Source organism: Chenopodium album, chromosome 16 (genome assembly GCF_948465745.1).
Source record: "Chenopodium album chromosome 16, dcCheAlbu1.1, whole genome shotgun sequence".
NCBI classification, from domain to species: domain Eukaryota; kingdom Viridiplantae; phylum Streptophyta; class Magnoliopsida; order Caryophyllales; family Amaranthaceae; genus Chenopodium; species Chenopodium album.
Genome location: NC_137849.1, coordinates 21,680,049 through 21,703,623, shown reverse-complemented (window position 1 = coordinate 21,703,623; position 23,575 = coordinate 21,680,049). Strand labels below are relative to the sequence as shown.

General features: G+C 38.0%; 1 non-coding gene across 1 annotated transcript; it reads left to right on the top strand.

Moving 5' to 3' along the window:
- Nucleotides 1-13,545: 13,545 nt before the first annotated feature.
- On the top strand, nucleotides 13,546-13,656 carry LOC145587114 (small nucleolar RNA R71). Its single transcript, XR_014101146.1, has one exon. It is a non-coding gene; the product is annotated as a small nucleolar RNA R71 (small nucleolar RNA).
- The last annotated feature ends 9,919 nt before the right edge of the window (nucleotides 13,657-23,575 follow it).

Sequence of the window (23,575 nt, the reverse complement as noted above, 5' to 3'; positions counted from 1 at the left end):
TAAATCACTCATCATGCTTTCCTAAACTATAACATCTGATGATCATAATTAAGGAAACATGGCATCTAAATATCTCATATTTTAATTAATGTAATTAGATAATATCATATATTATTCATGATCATCAATAAAATATCATATATTCTAAATTAGTCATGAGATAGAATCAAATCTTATTTTAATCTTAAAAGATAAATCATATTTATCCTCAAAGATTATCCTAACAAAGTTAGGAAATTCTATCCTAATTACTAGCCAATCACAATGTTTTAAATCAATTATATCCAAAAATAATTATGGGATAATCACATTATTTAAATCAATTATTATCCTTTTGGAATATGCTCAGAATATCCTAACAAATCTTATCCAAAATTAACCACTTTAATTTAGGATAATTACCAATTTAACAACTTAAATATGGATAATATCAAATATAACAACTTTTGAATATTTGATTTTATCCTAAAATAAAAGATTTTATCCAAATAAAACCAATTTTATCTTTTAAAATAAAAGATCATATTTTCAAAATATTTTAACTTATCCAAAATAAAACTGATTTTATCTCAAAATAATTCATAATTATCTTGAAATAAATTTTCAAAAACTGTTTTTTTTTTTTGAAAAACCGCCAGCCACCGTGGTGTGGCCAGCCGAAGCCAGCCACGGTGGCCGTACACCACAAGGTGTACGCTGCTGTGCAGCGGCGCAGGGCAGCAGCAGCAGCACCGTGCACCTGTGGTGCGGCACTGCTGTTGCTGCTGTTCTGATCCTTGCTGCTGCCCCTCCCCGCCCCTCCCTCCGGACCACCAGCAGCGGCACCACCGTGGCAGCGCCACCCAGCCGCGGTGCTGCTGCTGTAATTTCCCTTTTTTTTATTATTTTAATTAATTAAAACAAAACAAATTTTGTAAAAATCAATTAAACTTTATGTGGTCCTATTAATCCCAAAATTAAATCATATTCAATTTTGAAATTAGGGTTCTTGATGAAATTAATCCCCAATTTAATTTAACACTTAAATTAAATAATTTGATCATGAAAAATTCATAATTTTAACATGTAATCAAATAGATTAAATTCCTTAGACATATTACCATCGAAATAAATCAAAATCAAAACACAAATTTCACAAATTCGGGTTTATGGTTTCGAAATTTTCGAAAAAATAGGGTTAGGGTTCGAAAAATATTCGAGCATAATAGGGCAAAAATCGGATCACATCATGGCTATTTTGAGCATTATTAAATCACATTTAATCGATTCCAAAAGTTTAATCACATTAAATATAATAATTGAACCATAATTAAATATTCTCCCTCCTAATTGAATTAAAATTGTGGATTATCAAAGAATTATTGGCAATATGCGTAAATGCAATAGGCTAACTGATACCACTGTAGGGACTTATTTGTACTACGCAGCGGAAATAACATGAATCATATTCAAATAGTACCTAATCCAAGGATCTAATGCATAACACATAAAGCACAAATAATCGTACCTTTGAAGCGTGATTCCACGTGCGATCGAGCAAGTACAAAGGGAGATAAAGAACCCCAAGCGTGATTCCTCTACTTGGTCCACGGGCACAGATTAAGACCTCCACTAATGCTAGTTAGTCGTGACTGAACGCTTCAATCAACCTTCAACGGAGAGGAGAGACATACTAACCAAGAACCACCACGATAACCACCACACGCGCCACCAAGGGATGGCCGGCCGTACGGACGTGAGGGAAGGATGAGGGCCGTGAGTTGGAGAGAGGATTAGGGTTTTGGGATTGGTTGCATTGATGTCAAAATTCACAGTGTGTGAATTATGACTTGTTTTTTCCAAAACCTAGGCATGGATCTTATTTATAGATCACATCTCTAAATAAGAGCCCATGTCAAAAGCCCAAAACCCTTATCCAAAACACACTACTCTAGCCCAATACTCTACATGGTATGTCATAATCTCATGAGGCCCATTAATGGGCCTCTTACTTGTTTAACCCAATACCCTTGTTGTGTGACCTCATAGGATCCATTCTATAAGGCTTTAGGCTATTCAACTAACCCAAAGATCAATGATCATATCTAGCACCAGATATTGACGACCCTATAGAATGAACTTATTATCTCCATAATAGTGATCCTTGATATATCTAGTAATTGCACTTATCGAAGACACAATTCCTTCACAGTCATCTCGTCCCAAAAGAACTCCACCGGAGCCCGAACAAAGAAACGGCTCCACTGTAAAGAGTAAAGTGCCTACGTAGTCTGAAGTAAAGGAATCACACCGCATGACTCCCAAAGCGTGAGCAGCTCCACATTGTTGCGAAAGTAGGTGTCGTATAGATGCCCAATATCACTGTTTCCTGAGCCATGGCAATGAACTCGATCATCGATGATGCCATGACAAACGCGCTCCAAAATGTGAAAGGTGGGCGCAAAGTACAGAGTATGTCTGTCCTACTCAGGGAACTCCCCAAGACTGGTGGACGTACCCTCGCATGTGTCGACAGGATCGTCCTCTCGGTGAGATCCACAAGAGCATGAGCCGGAACCACGACGTCGAGCCATACTAATTATGTTCCAAACATGAAGGAAGTAAATTAAAGGGTTCTATAGTATCTAAGGTTCGGCTAGCCGCATGATACTATGTTTGTCAAAAACAGAGTACGTAGTACTAAAATAGAGCATGTTTTTGGTTTAAGCAATAACAACATTTCTGAGCAATCAAACCATTTATTACAATATTATAGCAAGTATTGTGACAAATTAAGTATAAAGAGCAAGCAAAAACATGCAGAACAAGCTACATTTTGTTTACGAACTCTAGGTGCCCAACAATGGCAAATTGTTTGTGTCTTCACCAAATTGAGCCAAACAAGTCTCAAAACACTCCTAAGGTGATATACAAACATAAGCAAGTAATTTCATGGCAAGAAATTTGTCAAACGAAGCAAAACAAGCAAGAATATATTCGGATTTTTCGAAAATGCGCAAATAACATGCACGAAATTCTTCCAAATTGAGAGGAGTTGGAGCAAAACTTACATAGATCGGCAAACAAGAGATCGAGAGCTTTGATTTGCAAGAAGTTTGAATGAATTTCTTTGAGAAATGAGCAAGAATGAACGATTTGAAGTTTCGAGCGAAACCGAGCAAGAAATGACGAACAACCGAAATAAGGAAGAAGAAGGGGTTTTATTCCGGAAAACGCGACTCCATCGCGCCGCGACAGAGTTATCGTGCCGCGATGGTACAAGCGACACGTGTTGGCTCTCCTTCCTTTAGCGATGCAATTCTTGAGCCCCATAAGTAGCTTATGTGGAATTTAATCAGTGTTTTGGGTTCCTTGGTATGCCAGTTAACCCCTATAAGCAAAATTGACATGATTAGTGGTCAGCTCAATTATAATCGTAATAAGTGATCGGCCTAATGAAGATCATCTCACTTTACTTAAACGCCTAAGTATTGGCTCATCACAAGCACCGAGGTATTGGTTCACAAGCAAATGCAAGCGCCAAAGTACCAGCTCCTTACATCTACAAATGCGCCGAAAACTGGCACAGCAAAGCACAACAAAATGAAATCACAGCAAGCATTCAAGCAAAAGCATCAGCAAACTGAGGATCACAAGGTAACGAGGTCTTCGACGACTTTCACTAAGGTGTAAAAGTTGTCAATCAAAATGATCGAGTCGAGGTATAGACGAGATTTTGGGGACAGCTACAAGCAGCGGTCTTCAACAATATCCCGATGCATGGAGGAGATTGTCTACAGCGGCGAATCAATGTCGTGGTGAGGTACAATCACAACAAAACTAAAGATGGCTACAAGCAGCCGTCTTCGACGATGTTCCCGAGGCACTATGGAGGATTGTCACAGAAAATGGAGATAACGAGGCACTGTTACCTTCAGATGGCGTTCTCGAGGCACTGTGGAGGTCGTCACAACAAAATGTAGCAAAAAATCGGTTACTCCAGAGACGTGTACTTGACGGTACAAAATACGCATTTCTAACTCTCTTATCTGTTTAACTAACGCTAGTTTGTAGGTATCGGCGTTGCAAAGAATGATATAGGATTGCAGAACATTTTGAATAATTCTCCGTCCCTATCGCTACTTTGACTTTGGTTTTCAAAACTTACGCTTCTCCCAACTCAGTAAAAGTGGGGGCTTCTGTAGACATCAAATTGTGTCTCCCTAAAACTAAACCCAGTGATGAATATCTTTCACGTCATTTATTATCGAACGAAGTGAAATGTGAAAGAGTCTCGTGATGTCTCCGTTTTAATAAAAATACTTCTTTCTGTTTTCGAAAATATTTCTTTTAGTACCTTATTTATGAAAAATGTCAAATCTAATTTAATTTAGTCCATGATATGGGTCCAATAATAGTGTAGTTGGATGGGGCTCGAAAAGGGCTTTCCAGCGATATATTATAAGCCTAATTCCGATGAATAATGAGGAAGTTATGACCCAAATATTAAATTGGATATTAAATGAGTTTTATGGGCGACCCAATGATCAAGTGGAGGGTCCATTAATTATCATTTCTAAAGTCATTTGGAATTACTTTAATTTTATAGAATAATCTAGAAGTTTATTTTAAGTTCTAAAGAGATTAGGATTAATAATTATATTTTTAGAAAAGATAAAAAATTTTAGTTGAAATAAAACAAGTGTTTTAAAGAGATTTAATATGATTTTTAATGATAGAGTACGGACTCTAATTATTCAATTATATTGGAAAAAGGACTCGTACAAAAAATATTATCCCGCAGCACCATCGCACTGCGACAGGTCCATCGTGTCGCGATAGGCCTATCGCGCCACGATGGGTGCAGTTTTACTTCGATTGGAACTTGATCTTCTCTGATCGTTTCTGGATATTTTTCTCTATAAATAGGGTCGTATATTCCCGTTTTAAATCATCAACAATCATCTTTCTATTCTCTCTCTCTATAAGCTAGAGGCTTATTCTTTCTTTCTCCCTCTTTTTAAGCCTTGCCTTTTCAAAAACATCATTCGTCCATCACGAGACTTAGACACACCTAGCCAAACTCGAAGTTTCCTTTGCCCTAGACGTGAAAGGTTGATAATTTATGAGGGTTTGGTCCCAAATCTAATTTTAATTAATATTATTTAAATTAACTGTTTGATTTAATGTTTCATTGAAGTTACTAACGTGTGTATTGTTTTGATATAAAGAGATACGAGGCAACAAAGTGAGTAATTCAACTGCTATATTTCTTTAGGAATTATGCTTAGATTATTTTAATTCCTAGTATCATGTTAGGATGTCTTTATGATTCCTAGTATCATGTTTAGGGTGTTAACTAATATTCCTAGTATCATGTTAGGATGTTTTTATTGCTTTCTAGTATCATGCTTTGGTTGCTTCCTATGTTCTTCTATCATGTTAGTATCATGTTAGGAATAAAGCTTTGATCTTTATTGTTTAGTGATAATCTAGGATTTATTATTAATCTTGTTAGTATCATGCATAGGATCTTGCTAATATTATGCTTTGAGATTGATTATTATAATGATGATTTGTTGTATCAATAATTATATGTTGCTTGACATATTATTGTTATTGCTTGATCACGCCACCATGCTTAAGAGTATGATCACATTCGGGCTCAAGTGTGGGATGCTTGAAATATTCCCTACAAGTGGGCTATGCCAAAGCTAGGCATCACTATCTCCGTAGGAACGTAAGGTATGTTGATGGGTTGGCCAAAGAAAGACATCACATACATGTTGGATTTGGTTAGACTCAACGATATAAGTGATGGGGTCCTAACATGTCGTGGCAAAAGAGAAAAATTGTTAAAAGAGCACTAGATGCGATGATTTATCTAACAAAGAGTGGCTTAGAGTCATTAGCAAAGAGTTGCTTACTTTAAAGTAATAAGTGTTAAGACAAACCAAAGCATGCTTAACTACTCATTGATTCATTGGATCTTGGAATCGACTTATTCTCACCAAAAGGGGATAAATTAAATGTGTGAATAAGACGTTTAAATAAGTTTGATATATATGCATGAATTCAATCTTATTTAAGTATTATGAATGGTTTTTCATTTCAATTTCTTTCAATTGTAGAACCATGTCTGCGAATAACTCAAATAACCAATTCTCATTACGCTTAATTCTCGACAAGGAGAAACTGAGTGGGCCAAATTTTCTTTATTGGCAAAGAAACTTGCGTGTAGTTCTCATGCAAGAGCAAAAGGAATACGTCCTTGATGAGGAAATGCCCGAGACTCCCAATGAGGAAGTGACTCAAGCTGCCCTAAACCGATGACAAACTGTCAATCGGGATGTCAAATGCTTCATGTTGGCCACTATGTCTCCCGACCATCAGAAGACTTTCTTTGAGAAGGAGACATCTTTTGAGATCATTTCAGAGCTTTAGAATATGTTCTAAGAGCAGACCCGAACCGAAAGGTTTGAAACCCACAAGCAGATCCTTGAGAGCAAGCTCAAGAAAGGAGAGCCAGTTAGCCCACATGTACTCAAAATGATTGGTTTATTTGAGAACATGGAAAGACTTGATGCGGGGTATTTGACCGAGATGGCAGTTGACATTATTCTCCATTCGCTGCACAAAGTCTATGATTAGTTCAAGATGAACTATAACATGCACATCATGGAGAAAACCCTCACCGAGCTTCATGGTATGTTGAAGCAAGCCGAGCAAACGCTCAAGGATGAGGGAAAGCATGACATGTTTATGGTCAAGAAGGGCAAGTCGTTCAAGTGCTCAGGCAAGAAGAAGAAAGGCTTTAAGAGGAAAGGTAAGAAGACCTTTCCGCCTAAGCCAAAAGCTACCAAAGACAACAAGGAGAAGAAAGTAGCCTCTTCTAAATTTGATTCCGAATGTTTCTACTGCAAGAAGAAAGGACATTGGAAGAGAGATTTCCTCAAATTCAAGGAAGATAAGAAGAACGGCATAATTACTTCTACATCATGTATTTTTGTTATAGACTTAAACTTCTCTAGCAAAACATTATGGGTATTAGACCGGATGGGGATCACACGTTTGTTCTCATGCACAGGGACTAAGGATTGACAGGAAGCTAGAGAAGGGAGAGGTTAAACTACGGGTCGGCAATGGAGCCAAGATGTCAGCCGTATTTGTATGAACTCTCAGTTTGTCTTTGCCCTCCGGGCCTGTTTTAGAACTTGAAAATTGCTATCATGTTCCTAGAGTTACTGTAGACACCTAATTGTGTTTCCTTAAAAACCAAAGCCAGTGATGAGTACTTTTCACATCGTTTGATTATCGATCAAGATGAAATGTTGAAGAGTCTCGTGAATTCTTCTGTTTTTTAATATGTTTTAATAAAAGTAATTCATTTCTGTTTTAAAAAATCCTTCTTTTCATAATTTATTTATGGAAAATGTCCAATCCAGTTTAATTTGGTCCATAATATGAGTCCAATAATAGTGTAGTTGGGTGGAACTCGGAAAGAGCTTTCCAACAATTATATTATAAGCCCAATTCTGATGAATAATGAGGAAATTATGGCCCCAATATTAAATCGGATATCAAATAAGTTTTATGGGCGACCCAATGATCAAGTGGAGGGTCCATTAATTATCATTCCTAAAGTCATTAGGATTTACTTTAATTTTCTAGAATAATCTAGAATAGTCCATTAATAATCTAGAAGATTATTCTAGAAAATTAAAGTAATTCCCAATGATTTTAGGAATGATAATTAATGGACCCTCCACTTGATCATTGGGTCGCCCATAAAACTCATTTTATATCCAATTTAATATTTGGGCCATAACTTCCTCTTTACACATCGGAATTAGGCTTATAAAATATCATTGGAAAGCTCTTTTTGAGCCCAATCCAACTATACTAATATTGGACCCATGATCAAATTAAATTGGATTGGACATTTTTCATAAATAAGGTATGCAAAGAACTGTTTTCGAAAATAGAAAAAAGTACTTTTATAGAGTCACTTCGTTCGATAATCAAATGACTTGAAAAGTACTCATCACTGGGTTTGGTTTTTGGGGAGACACAATTTGGTGTCTACACTCCTCCTATCCCTTCTAGTTTTGAACCTACTCCTAGGATAGTTAGTAGTCAAGTCCCAACGGACGTATCTCTTTTTTATCTAGTGATTTCAGAATTTAATAACATGTCTTCTTCCGCTTACTTCTCGTGTCATTCTCTCAACCAAGATGATGAGCATTTCTTTGCTAACAATAAAAACGATAAAGAAATAATTAAAGAAGTGGAAACACTTGAAAATAAAACACCGATAATTGAAGACACCGAAACGGTTAATATTTCAAAAGATCCAACAATTAAAAGAGAAGTTAAAATTGGTTTAACCCTTAATCAAGAGGAAAGAGCCGATTTAATAGATCTGCTAAAAGAATTCATCGATGTTTTCGCTTGGTCATATGAAGATATGCCAGGAATAAATAGAGAAATTTCTCAACACACTATACCACTAATCCCAGGAATGAAACCTGTGAAACAAAAGTTACGTCGAATGAAACCCGACGTAGCTCTTAAGATAAAAGAAGAAGTGCAAAAGCAAATAACGTACTTCAGGTTTTTTCAAGGTATTTAAATACCCCGAATAGGTCGCAAATGTGGTACCAATTCCTAAAAAGGATGGTAGGGTAAGAATGTGTGTCGACTATAGAAATCTGAATAAGGCAAGTCTAAAGGACGACTTCCCTTTACCACAGATCGACATTCTAGTAGATAATACAACGAATCACACGCTTCTCTCGTTTATGGATGGATACGCAGGATATAACCAGATTTTCATGGCTGAAGAAGACAAGGAAAAGACTACTTTCATAACACCTTGGGGTACTTACTGTTACACGGTGTGATGCCATTCGGGTTGAAAAACGCGGGTGCCACTTACTAAAGAGCAGCGACTGCTTTACTCCATGACATGATGCATAAAGAGGTTGAAGTTTATGTGGACGATATGATTGTAAAATCAAAGGACCGTCCAGGACACCAAATAGCCTTAAGGAAATTCTTTGAGAGATTAAGAAGAAGTAATATGAGGCTAAACCCAGGCAAGTGTGCATTTGGAGTCATCTCAGGGAAACTCTTAGGCTATGTGACTAGATAAAGTCGTACCGCCCATCAAAAATAATTCCTAATTCTTCTAACTATGTAGATAGGGAAGAAGGGTTGAACCAGGGAAACGAATCAATTTATTCCTAATTAAATTAAATAATATAAATTATTAAGTAACTAATTTATTGATATGTAAAGAACTAACTAAAGATTTAGGAGAAAATCAAAGAATAAAAGCCTAGGGTATAGGTTCACCAATAAATAATAATCCAGGGTAAAACACATTAATCAATCATCAATGCATTAATTAATCAGATCATAAAGGGCTTTCGCTACGTATTACAATCACAAAATTAATCTACCGGTATTAAATCGCATCTTTCAAATCTTGACTTAACAATTTATAAATTAACCTGCCTATTGAAACCAAGCCTAAACATTAATTCTCATATGTCAAATCTCGAATCAATATTGAAAAACTCATACAATTAAACCAGGCCTAGTCTAATTGCATAGCATTAAATCAATTAATAGGAAATTAATCAAGCATTGACAATCAACAATAATAAATTACCCCTTCATATTATTTATGGATCCCCACAACCCTAAAAAATAATCTACTCACACATAATTAAATCTAAACAAATCAAAGTGATTAAGCAAAACATGATGAACCAAGGCAAATAAATAACTGAAATTAATAAAAAAAAAGGTAAGAAATTGTTACCAAAGTTACCGGAAATAATGAGTTGAATTAAACCAAGAGTTGTAGAGAGAGAAAACAAGAGAGAAGTTTAAGGTTAAGAGAAGATTAAACTAATGGAAGAAAGATCATTGTATCAAAATAACTAAAACGTATTTATACAAAACATAAAAATCTGGGCCCGCCTTTTTGGTTCTTGAGACTCTTCTCGCGCCCGGTCGGGCGCGAGACAGGGCCTTCCTTTGTTCTTCCGCCCCGCTCGGCTGAGCGCGCCTCAGGGCGAGGTAAGCCTGACTGGGCAAGGCCACTTGGGCAATGGTTAGCACTTCGATTGGGCTTTAATCCTAAGCCCAATCCGGATTTCCACTTCGGGACTTGAATACTCGATCCAATTGCCTCGATATTTTCAAAGTCGAGCCCTTAATCACCGGTTTGATGACTCCAACTGGTCTTGGGCTATGAAAGGTGGTCGTACTCCTCCAAAGCTCGTAGCTGCTCCAAATAATCATGGGAAAATGCTCCAAATGTGCAATTTCCTACAAAATGCTACCAAAACTATGAAAACACTAGAAAGCACACATTAGCAATAAAAGTGGCTCTAAAGAGCCAAAAATACTCTTAATTATGACCAAGGGACGAGGGTTAATCACTATATAAAATAGATTTTCCTAATGCAAAGTCACTAGCATCACATGATCTCGAAAAGGAGATCCCAATCGGGAGCACATATGATAGGTGCCGATATCAAAGCCTGCTTAATCCTGTTAAAAGCCTCAAGACACTCATCAGTAAAAATAAATGGGGCATCCTTGAGTAAAAGCTGAGTTAGTGGTTTAGCAATTTTAGAAAAATCTTTGATAAAGCGACGATAAAACCCCGCATGACCTAAGAAACTTCTAACCCCCTTAACATTAACTGGAGGAGGTAATTGCTCAATCACAGAAACTTTTTATCTACCTGTATACCCTTATCAGATACAATATGACCAAGAACTACTCCCTCAGTCACCATAAAGTGACACGTTTCCCAATTTTAAAACCAAATTGTATTCTTCACATCTTTTCAAAATTTTAGTGAGGTTAATGAGACATGGATCAAATGAAGAACCATACACACTAAAATCATCCATAAATACTTCCATGATAGACTCTATGAAATCAGAAAAGATACTCATCATGCAACGTTGAAAGGTGGCAGGGGCATTACACAAACCAAAGGGCATTCTACAATAAGCAAAAGTATCATAAGGGCATGTAAATGTAGTCTTTTCCTGATCTTCAGGGTGAATTGGAATTTGGAAAAATTCCGAATATCCATCCAAATAGCAAAAGAACTTACGATTAACTAACCTCTCAAGCATTTGATCAATAAAGGGGAGAGGGAAATGATCTTTTTTAGTGGCGATATTTAATCTACGATAGTCTATGCACATACGCCACCCTGTAGCAGTTATAGTGAGAATTAGTTCATTTTTATCATTTTTTATAACAGTCCTCCCACCCTTTTTAAGAACCACCTGAACAGGACTTACCCACTTTGAGTCAGAAATAGGATAGATAATGCCCGCATCAAGCAATTTCATAGCCTCTTTCTTGACTACTTCTTGCATATTGGGGTTCAACCTCCTCTGGGGTTGAATGGATGGCTTATAGTTTTCCTCTAGATGTATCCTGTACATACAAAAATCAGGGCTAATACCCTTGAGATCATCAGTACTGTACCATATTGCCCTTTTGTGGGTTCGAAGAACCTCTAGAAGTTGGGAAGTTTGTGGGTCATCAAGTGCAGTACTAATGATCACAGGGTATAGTTCCTGCTCATCAAGAAAAAACATATTTTAAATGAGAAGGGAGAGGTTTTAGTTCAGGTTTCTTGACCTTTGTAGGTTTTGATTCCTGAACTAATTTTACTACCTTCTTGCTCTCAATAGGATCAAGTTCTTCAATTGCGAGAGCTTTTTCTATAGCGTCCACCTCTGTACTCCAAATACTCGCATTACCTGTATTTAATTCGCCACAAAGAATTTCCTCTAAGGGATCTCTTGCAAGTACCTGTGGTAAGCTTTTTTCACAAATATCATCCATTATATCAATCACATCAATTAAACAACAGTTTTCCTCAAGCATAGGTCCTTTCAAAACTTTCCCTAAATTAAAAGTGATATTATCATCTCCAACAGAAAGGGTTAGTTTTCCATTTTTCACATCAATTATATCTCCTGCAGTGTGGAGGAAAGGCCTACCTAATATAAAGGGAATTTGTGTATCCTCAACCATGTCTAAAACAACAAAATCTACAAGGATAAAAAATTTACCAACTCTGACAGGATCGTCCTCTAAAATACCTAAGGGGTATTTAACAGAATGGTCTGCCATAAGTAAAGTAATGTTAATAACTTTCAAATCACCCATATTAAGTTTAGAACACACAGACGATGGCATAACACTAACACTAGCACCCAAATCACATAATGATTTATCTATGAAGACATTACCAATATGACAAGGGATAGAAAAACTACCAGGATCCTTTAATTTAGGAGGGGATTTATTTTGCAATAAAGCACTACATTCCTCTATAAAAGCTACAGTTTCTACCTCATCAAAGGCCCTTTTCCTAGTCAAAATATCTTCCATAAATTTAGCGTATGCAGGAACATGAGTGATTAAATCAGTGAAACGAACTGTTACCTGCAAATTTTTCACAACGTCCAAGAACTTACCAAATTACTTATCAAACTTACTCTACAAATGACTATTTAGGAATGGAAGTTTGATGACTGGGCCCTGCACATCTCCACCTTTATCTTGAGATTTACCCTGCAAAGAAACATTAAAAGGATTAGTTTTCATTTGTAGCCCTGCAGGGTTAGTAGCATTAGCATTTAGTACAAGGGAATCAGGATTAACAATAGGTTCATCATCCTTGGGCATAGGAGGCCCATCATAGTGTGAACCACTCCTTAGAGTAATTGCATTAGCATGATCCGTAGGGTGGATTGGTTGCGATGGTAGGGCTCCTTGCTGACGGGTTTGTAGGGTAGATGAAATCTGCGCAATTTGATTATCCATAATTTTATTATGAGCTAGAATCGAATCAATTTGTGCATCCCTACTCTCCATGTGCTTTTGCATACTTGATATCATTGCTCTAATTTCTAATAAAGCAGGGTAAGAAGATGAGGAGGATTGTGATTGGGTTTTCTGGCCAGATTTATGATGGTAATATTTTTGCTATGGTGGTGGTTGTTGTTGTGATTATTGTGGAGGTGGAGGATTTTGTACATTGGTACTCCTGTAAGAAAGATATGGATGGTTCCGGAGGCAAGGATTATAAGTGTTGGAGTATAGGTTATTTTACCTATAGGTTTGGAAGGCATTAACTTGCTCCATGGAACTCCTACAATCTTGCTCCGAATGTCCTACAATTCCACAATTTTCACAAAAAGTTTCGTTAGTATTATTGACAGCAGAAACATTAGCTATAGAATTAAGAATAGCAGTACTAAGATTATCTAATTTCTGGCAAATAGATGTTAATTGAGCCTGCACAAAGGATACGGGATCAACATTATGTTTCCCTTTGTTAGCAAACCCTCTAGGATTCCATGTTGGGAATTATGAATTGCCATATCTTTGATAACTTCACCTACATTATCAACATTAAGATTCATAAACCTCCCACTAGCTGCAGAATCTAGAATTGTTCTAGGTGTGTTTCCAAGCCCATTGTAAAAAGCTTGAATCAACTGTCACTGTGCTAAATTATGGTGGGGGCATTCTCTCTGCAGATCCTTGAACCTTTCCCAAGCCTCATATAGAGTTTCATCTAGCTCTTGGGCAAATTTTTGAATTGCACTCCTTTGTAAAGCTGTTCTTTCTATAGGATGATATTTATTATAAAAATTTAAAGCAAGAGTTTCCCAATTAGTAATACCAAGTGCAGTTCTATTCAAACCATTAAACCACAATTTAGCTTTTCCACATAAAGAAAAGGGAAAAAGAATCTCCCTGATTTGGTCTTGTGTGACCCCAACTTGCCTAATGGTATTGCAATACTGACAGAAATCTGCAAAGAGAAGATTAGGGTCTTCACCCTTAGCTCCCCTGAATTGCTTTCTCTCGATCATCGTGATGAATTGGGCTTGATCTTGAATTGCACTCCATCAAGAGCCGGAGTAGGAGTGAGATGTGGAAAATCCGTCAGGGATGGCATTGAATAATCGCTAAGCTTGTGAGCTAGAGGAGGTGGTGGTGGTGGTGGTGGTGCCATCTCTGATTCAGGTTCTGAAGAAACTTCCAAATCGCTAGAATCAGATGGGGGTTCCAAAGGTGGATTATCTTCGGAAGTGTCTCGTACTTGTTTGTAAAGGTTCTTTTGTCTATGAAAAGATCGTTTGATTTCAAGATCGAATTGAATGTAACCTGATCTAGAACCCCTAGGCATAAACACAAAACTAAATAAACAAATATGAGAAATTTGTCTTAAAGAACATGCGTTCCCTAGCAACGGCGCCAAAATTGTGGCAGGATAAAGTCGTATCACCTGGTCAAAATTAATTCCTAAGTCCTCTAACTATGCAAATAGGGAAGAAGGGTCGAACCACAGGGAAACAAATCAATTTATTCCTAAAAGAATTAAATAATCTAAATTATGAAGTAACTAATTTATTGGAATGTAAAGAACTAACTACGAAGATTAAAGGTTTAGGAGAAAATCAACTAATAAAAGCCTAGGGTCTAGGTTCACCAATAAATAATATTCAAGGGTAAAACACATTAATCAATCATCAATGAATTAATTAATCAGATCATAAAGGGCTTTCTCTACGTATTACAATTATAGAATTAATCTACCGGTATTAAATCGCATCTTTCGAATCTTGACTTAACCATTTATAAATTAACCTGCCTATTGAAACTAAGCCTAAACATTAATTCTCATCTGTCGAATCTCAAATCAATATTGCAAAAGTCATACAATCAAACCAGGCCTAATCTAATTGCATAGCATTAAATCAATCAATAGGAAATTAATCAAGCATTGACAATCAATAATAATAAATTACCCCTTCATATTATTTATGGATCCCCATAACCCTAGAAAATAATCTACTCACACATAATTAAATCTAAACAAATCAAAGCAATTAAGCAAAACTTGATGAACCAAGGCAAATAAATTACTGAAATAAATAAAAAAAAGGTAAGAATTTGTTACCAAAGTTAACGGAAATAACGAGTTGAATTAAACCAAGAGTTGTAGAGAGAGAAAATAAGAGAGAAGTTTAAGTTTAAGAGAAGATTAAACTAATGGAAGAAAGATCATTTTATCAAAACAACAAAAACGTATTTATACAAAACATAAAAATCCTAATTAAAATCTAAGTAAGAAAATCGTCGGAATTAAGCTTCAAGACACGCGCCCGGTCAGGAGCCATTTCGCCCGACCAGGCCCGCCTTTTTTGTTCTTGAGACTCCTCTCGCGCCTGGTCGGGCGCGAGACAGGGCGAGGAAAGCTTCCTTTGTTCTTCCGCCCCGCCCGGCTAGGCGCGCCTTAGGGCGAGGTAAGCCTGACCGGGCAAGGCCACTTGGGCAATGGTTGGCACTTCGATTGGGCTTTAATCTTAAGCCCAATCTGAATTTCCACTTCAGGACTTGAATACTCGGTCCAAATGCCTCGGTTTCTTCAAAGTCGAGCCCTTAATCACCAATTTGATGACTCCAACTGGTCTTGGGCTACGAAAGGTGGTCGTACTCCTCCAAACCTTGTAGTTGCTCCAAATAATCACGGAAAAATGCTCCAAATGTGAAATTTCCTACAAAATGCTACCAAAACTACGAAAACATTAGAAAGCACACATTAGCAATAAAAGTGGCTCTAAAGAGCCAAAAATACTCCTAATTATGACCAAGGGATGGGGGTAAATCACTATATAAAATAGACATATCACTATGTCATTAGCTCTAGAGGATTAGAGATAGATTCAACTAAGATCAAAGCAATCATGTCAATACCACCGCCCAAAACCGAGAACAAATTCGAGGATTTATTAGCCGATTGCAATACATAAGTAGGTTCATATCTAAACTCACTACAATATGTAAACCAATATTCAAGAAGCTGAAAAAGAATGTACCAGTAACATGGGACGACGAGTGTCAAAAAGCCTTTGATAAGATCAAAGCCTACCTCGCCAATCCTCCTGTATTAGCACCTGCGCCTCTAGAAATCCCTCTTCGATTGTACCTAATGGTTATCAAAGAAACAATGGGAGCTATGGTAGCACAAGAAGTCGAAAATAAGGAAAATGCCATCAACTACTTAAGCAAAAAGATGCTTAAGTATGAAGTTCACTACACACCACTTGAAAAACTATGCCTTGCATTAGTGTGGGCCACAACCAAGCTAAGACACTACATGCTTGTCCATAAAGTATATGTAGTATCTCAATGGATCCTCTTAAGTTTCTTTTCTAGAAGTCTACACTCAACGGGCGAATATCTAGATGGATAGTTAACTTAGCCCAATTGGGATGTAAGATTCGACACTAATGCATGAAAACAATTTTCCAGACGAAGATTTAATGGTAACGGAAGATGATACTTGGACATTATACTTCGATGGAGCCTCAAACCAGAAAGTATGTGGAGTAGGAGTACTATTAGTGTCACCAAAAGAAGAACACATCCCAATCTCAATAAAGTCAGATTTTGACATTACCAACAATGCTGCGGAATACGAAGCATGTGTGGTAGGCCTTGAAACTGCTTTGGCTTTGGGAGTAAAGAAGCTACGCATATTAGGAGATTCTTCCCTCAGCATCAACCAGATCTGCAAAAGATAGAAAGTAAGGAGTGAAAGTTTGGCTCCTTACCAAACATACTTAGAAACCCTTACTAACCAATTCGAGAAGGTAGAATATACATGTCTATCAAGAGAGGAAAATCAATTTGCTGATGCTTTGGCAAGACTAGCTTCAATGGTTAGAATTCCTAAGGAAATTGAGCAAATGCCTTTAACAATAGAAAAAAGGCATAAGCCAGCTTATATTCAAACCATAGAAGATAATGAAACAGTTCAAGAACAAGAAGAAGAGGAAGAGGAACCTTAGTACACTGGCATCCTTAACTATGTCACCAAAGGAGAATATCCACTTCATATGAAAAACAGAGTAAAACACGCTCTAAGACTTTTGGCTTCCTAATTTGTGCTCATAAATGATGAGTTACACAAAATGGTACCTAAAGGAAGAGCTCTCTTATGTGTAGGCAAAAAGGAAGCTCAAAGAGTGATTAGAATAATCCACGAAGGAGCATGTGAAACTCATATGAACGGCAAAATGCTGGTCCAAAAGATATTGTGCCAAGGGTACTGTTGGACTACTATGAATAGGGATTTCCATCAATATGTAAAGAGGTTCCCTAAATGCCAAATATATGCTAACTTGCAACATTTTCCACCATCACTGCTTTACACCTATACATCTCCATGGCCATTCTCAATGTGGGGAATGGATATCATTGGAAAAATTACCCCACTTGGGACAGGAGGCCATGAATACATCCTTGTTGCAATTGATTACTTCACAAAATGGGTTGAAGCAGCATCATATGCGAAACTCACCGCAAAGCATGTAGCACTCTTTATCGAAAGAAATATCATATGTCGATACGGACCCACATGAAATGATAAGTGACAACAGAACTCACTTTCAAGAAGAATGTAAGGAATTACTGCAATAATATGGCATTCAACATCATCACTCTTCTCCATACAGTCATCAAGCAAACGGCGTAGTGGAGCAGACAATAAAAATTTAAAGACTATCATCTAAAAGATGACAGAAAACTATAAGGATTGGCTTGATAAACTCCATTTTGCTCTTTGGGGCTATCGGACGTCAATTCGCTCATCCACAGGAAATACGTCATTCTCCTTAGTATATGGAATGGATGTCGTACAACCTGTAGAATTGAAAATACCTTCCTTACGCATTGCATTAGAAAGTAAACTCAATGAGGTTGAATGGACAAAAGCAAGATATGAGGAGCTAATTCTACTCGATGAAAAGAGACTAGAAGCTTTACATCATACTCAATGCTATCAAACTCGCATGGCTAGACACTTTAACAAGAAGGTCAAGACAAGAAATATCAAAGTAGGAGACTTAGTGTTGAAAGCAATAAGGAAAAATGTTCTAGACCTAAGAGGCAAATTTAAGCCTAATTGGTCAGGACCGTACATCGTCAAAACCATTCTATCAGGAGGTGGAGCAAAACTGACTGATATGGATGGTAATGAGTTCTCCAACATGACAAATCTTGACCAACTTAAGATATTCTACCCATGATCGCTCGAATTTTATACTCAAAAGAGCTACGTTTGGCCTGATTCCTATGGAAAGGATACGTAGACAACCCTTTATGGGGCACAGCCACTTTAAATTTTACAAATATCCATGTTTACCTCAGCACGCTTAATTAGAGTTAGCATCGCACAAGAATTCAAGCCATCGCGCCGCAAAAGAATTATCGCGCCGCAACAGGAACGTCGTACCGTGGTGGATTTTTATTTCCGACGTCGCAAAATTTTCGTCAATCAGGGCAAGTTTCGGTGAATTTCGGAAAATTTCGACTTCTGTACTCGAATTAGTTTCTTCGAAATTATTCCAAATTGTTTTTTCCATTGCTTAAAGTAAAATAAAATTTTTATATAAAAAGTTGATTTAATTTTTTAAAGCTGAAAATTGAATTAATTAATAAAGTAAAAGAATTACATCATTGATGGAATTAAAGAAAGCTTTAAATAAAAATGACTTACAGTTAAAAATTATCTATTAAATTGTAAGTAAAGCTATGCTCTAATCAGTCTTCTCTTTTCTAGCCCTTTTCCAATTCTTGTCTACTTGCTCTTCATCATCCATTTCTTTCACCAATAGGGATACCTTAGAAGATCGGCATACAATTTCAGTAGAGATAGTTACTCCTTTGGCCATTACACCTATCTTTTTCTCAACCCACGCTTTCTTCTCTATAGAGTCACCTTTTCTTTTTTCTTTGCCTTTTACAACACTTTTCTTTTTAGGCATCATAGGAGTCTTGAATTTAACTCTCAAACCTAGGCGATCCTTAGGTGGAATTTTCTTATCCTCTAGGCGGTCTTTAATTCTTGCTTTGTCCTTGTTCATGTTCCGAACTTTGTTCTTGTCCTTTTGAGATCTACCAAGTAACCACCGCTGCACATCTCTAGACAAAGGAGGAGGAGTTTTGTGGGACACAACTTCCCATAAAGGCCTATCACACCAATATTCGTCAGATCTTTCCGCATCCTAAGAAACAAGAAATTCATAAGGGCGGCGAAGATCTCCTGAAAGAATGTTTTGAGCAAGATCATATTGTCTCTTTACCCTAGAAGGGCAGTAAAAAGTTAACTTTAATAAGCTTGGAATATGGCAGAAGGATTGAGCATTGACACCAATCATCTTCTCAATTCTCCACCAAGGAACGATCCACTTAATGGAAAAGTCGCGAGTTTTAAAGATTCTGCTCCACTCCTGACACCCCATTTTTATAGAGAAGCGCTTTTTCCTTCTTACAAGGCAATTAGGAGTGTATTTTTCAATATTGTTAGGAGGGCTAATTAGCTCTAGCCTTTCCATTAGCCAAATCTACAAAAATTCAATGCCATAAATTATTATTACTATACAAAGTTATATATTTTTTATTTCTGTAATTAAAAATATTAATTTTCTACCTATAATAAAATTGGAGAGCCCTGAAGAGGTGCTTTTAGATTTCTTTTTAGCTCATCTAAGCTAAGCATTGTTTCTCCAACGATTAGTGGCATGGGATTCCTCCCGGCATCCACTTGCTCCATGACACAAGCTAAAATAGCTTGACCTTTATGCATACTACCATTGGTGAGCAAATATTGGCTAAACACACAAAAAAGGAAGGCTCTTCTCTTGTAAATATGAAAAGACTCCGATTTTTGTCTATTAAAATAAAAGGATGCAACTTTTTAAGATCCACTTCAGTGCCATCAACTATGACTTTTAAATCATTACCCTAGAGTTTGAGAAATCGCTTAAAATCTTTGAAGTAATATTCATCCAACCTAGGAATTATTGCGAGATCTAGAAAAGGAAAGCCAAGAATGGCACCAAATTCTTCCGGCGTAGGGGAAGTCTCATAAACTCCTAGTCTAAAGCAATGGGTATCAGGATCCCAATATTCTAAGGCAGTATGAATAAAATATATGTCAAGATCTACCCCCTTTATACCATATAAACCCCCCAAATGGAAAAAGTCAAGTTCTTCTCTTTAGCGGTCAGAGAACGGCACAACTCACGAGTTGTATCACAAAAATTCCTAACCATAACTACTTGATTGGGAATTAAAAGGCTAAAATATTGTTGGTTCAAATTGTACTAGAATCGACAGATTCGGGGACTAATTATAAACATAAATGAAAGCAAATCGAATTCCAGTGGAATTCGGAAAAACCAAAGTTATCGCGCCGCGACAAGGTTGTCGCGCCGCGACAGGTGCATTGTGTCGCGACAGCCTTTATCCTTTTCGACTGAGCAACACGCTATACCGACCGCATTTGTTTCGGCTTTTGGCTCGGATTTGTCCTTTTACTTTACGGTTTCCTAACTCCCTAGCCTTATTCAATCTTATTTTGGCATTCTTTTCCAAATATTGATTATTTTAGTTTATTAGTCAAACTTCATTTCATTTTTCATTTTTCTTTTTGGGGGGAGAAAGTCGAATACCCTCCAAGATAATAAAAATAATGACGGAAATTTTTGCGTAAAATTCATCACATTCTTTTCACACACTCACATGAACATAAAATAACATAAAATGAAAAATAATACTAAGGACAAAAATTACATAGTAATACTAGTATGTATATACATCACATAAGAATCAATAACGTGCAAAGTCCTATGTAGTCAAAAATAAATATGTACAGGTACAACTACGGCGCCGGAGGACGAATACCAAAGGTATCGTATAACTTCAGAGTCCGCGAGTCAATTCCTGTCCAACGCCAGCCTCTCTAGTCGTAGGAATTGAAAGAGTAGAGCATGCGCATCCTGGCTCACTCTGCTGAGGCTCCTACCGCTGCGGCTGCTGCGACGACGAGCCAACCTCGTACGTTCCTCTGGCTGTGAAAGGAGCAACTATCAGCGTACCCTGACCAGGTGGCCTCATCGCCGTACCCTCGGAAGAGGAGCCAGAGTCCTCCAAGACAACAGTGTGATCCGACCCCTTTCTCCCATCCTGGTTCTCAACCGAGGTACGACGGCGCCTCGATCCGGATCTCTCCCTCATACCCTCTGGCCTCAAATGAGTGCGAAACGGAGGAACATGCTGAAATCAAACAGTAAGCCAAGTCAAATAAAAGAAACAAAAAGATAAACAGTACAAGATAAGAGACATACCTCTATCGCACCACCATTCCGAGCGGCATCATGCTTGATGGCTCAACCTCACCAGCTGATAATGAAAGGCGTCCATAGCTCTCGCCATCCTCGTGATCACCTCGCGAGTAAACTGCAAAAGGAAAAAGATTAGAAATAATCAAAATATACATACATGTGGAAATAAGAGATAAACCTACCCAAGTTAGATGTCGAGGGATCGATCTCTCCACTAGGTGCCACTCCTCAGGAGCCGGGGGTATCATCTCCTTGACCGTCCCATAAGACCCCTGATAGGTGATGGACATGGTCGGAGGTACAAACTCCTCAGCCTCAACAGCAGCCTGCGGAAATAAAATTCCAACAATTAAACATCGTTAGGGGCTACAAAAGTAAAAATCAAAAGATACAAAAACATACCTCTGCTTCCTCCGATATCGAAGGTGGTGGAGCCAAACATGGAAAGCCTCTCAGCGTAGTACTGGTTCGGGTGGCTGAACCTCTGCCAATCAACGCCAGTTGGCGATGAGTCCATATAAGTCCTAAGACTCGCCCGGTCCATCATATGTGGTGGAGGACGAGTCTGAACGATGAAGAACGCGACGACTGCTGAATCGCAACTCTCTCTCCTAAATACACCAAAGCATCGTACGTCCCTTGGAAGTAGCGCCGCTGAGCTGTATACTGAACAGCCCGCACGGGAACATCTAATCCGAACCATGGACGGAAAACAAGCTTAAGATCCTAAAAAAGAAGATATCCATAAGGCAGTGTCCTACAATGAAGAATAAACGGAAATAATGGTAGTGATTCGTACCGCCAGAAGTGATTCTTGCACGAGTCCGGTAGCAACCATGCTAGGATAACGGCCTCCCTAACTAACAACAATAGGGAGCCATCAAGGCAAAGACCTAGCGAGAGACAAGGTCGAAAAATACTCGTAGAACCAAACCTATAATAATAGGGAAGGATCAACAATAGCTAGCATGAACAGAACATCCGATTCTATTCGAGCAAAATAAGAGTATAGGCCAAGTTGGCCCAGTCAAAAGTCTCGACCCGCCTAAGGTCGCGAAGAGCAGGGAGGTAGTAGAGCAACGCTCGGCTACACTTGTTAGGGGAAAAACTCCCTGACAGAATAATCAAAACAAAAATGCGCACCTGCTGCTCCAGGGTGGTTGCATCATCTCGGAAGGCCTCCATAGCAAAGACCGACGGATGGATTGACCGCTCATCTGTCCCTCCCTAGACTTAGCACAAGCTCGGATGACGATAGGACCTAGCAGCTCTTCCACCTCTGGTGAGGAAAGAGAAAGATCCCTACCAAGAGGAACAATAGTCGACTAGAACTCCAATAAGGTGATGTCAGAAAAGTCGAGGGGAGTGACAATTATCTCGCCCCAAGGAAAATGAAACATGTTGGTTGTGTTCCAAAAGAACTCCACTAGAGCCCGAACTAGGAAACGGCTCGACTGCAAAGAGTAAAGCGCCTGCGTAGTTTGAAGTAAAGGAGTCGAGCCGCATGACTCCCAAAGCGTGAGCAGCTCCACATTGTTGCGAAAGTAGGTGTGGTATAGATGCCCAATGTCACTGTTGCCTGAACCATGGCAACGAACTCGATCATGTCACTGTTGCTTGAGCCATTCAAAGTATAGAGTACGTCTGTCCCACTTAGGGAACTCCCCAAGACTGGTTGATATACCCTCGCCTGCGTCGATAGGCTAGGCCTCTCAATGAGCCCCACGGGAGCATGAGCCGGAACCATGACATCAAGCCATACTAATTATGTTCCAAGCATGAAGGAAGTAAATTAAAGGGTTCTAAGTTTCGCCTAGCCGCATGATACTATGTTCTTCAAAAAACAGAGTACGTAGTGCTAAAACAAAGTATGTTTTTGGTTCAAGCAATAACAGCATTTCAGAGCAATTAAACAATTTCTTACAATAATATAGCAAGTGTTGTGACAAATTAAGCACAAAGAGCAAGCAAAAACATGAAGAACAAGCTACATTTTGTTCATGAACTCAAGGTGCCCAACAATGGCAAATCGTTCGTTTCTTCTTCAAATTGAGCCAAACGAGTCTGAAAACACTCCTAAGGTGATATAAAAACATAAACAAGCAATTTCATAGAAAGAAATTTGACAAATAAAGCAAAAAAAGCAAGAACGATTTTGGATTTTTCGAATATTCGCAAATAAACTTGAACGAAATTCTTCGAAATTGAGAAAAGTTGGAGAAAAACTTACATATATCGGCAAACTAGAGATCAAGAGCTTCGATTTGCAAGAAGTTTGAATGATTTCGTTGAGAAATGAGCAAGAACGAACGATTTGAAGGTTTGAGCAAAAACCGAGC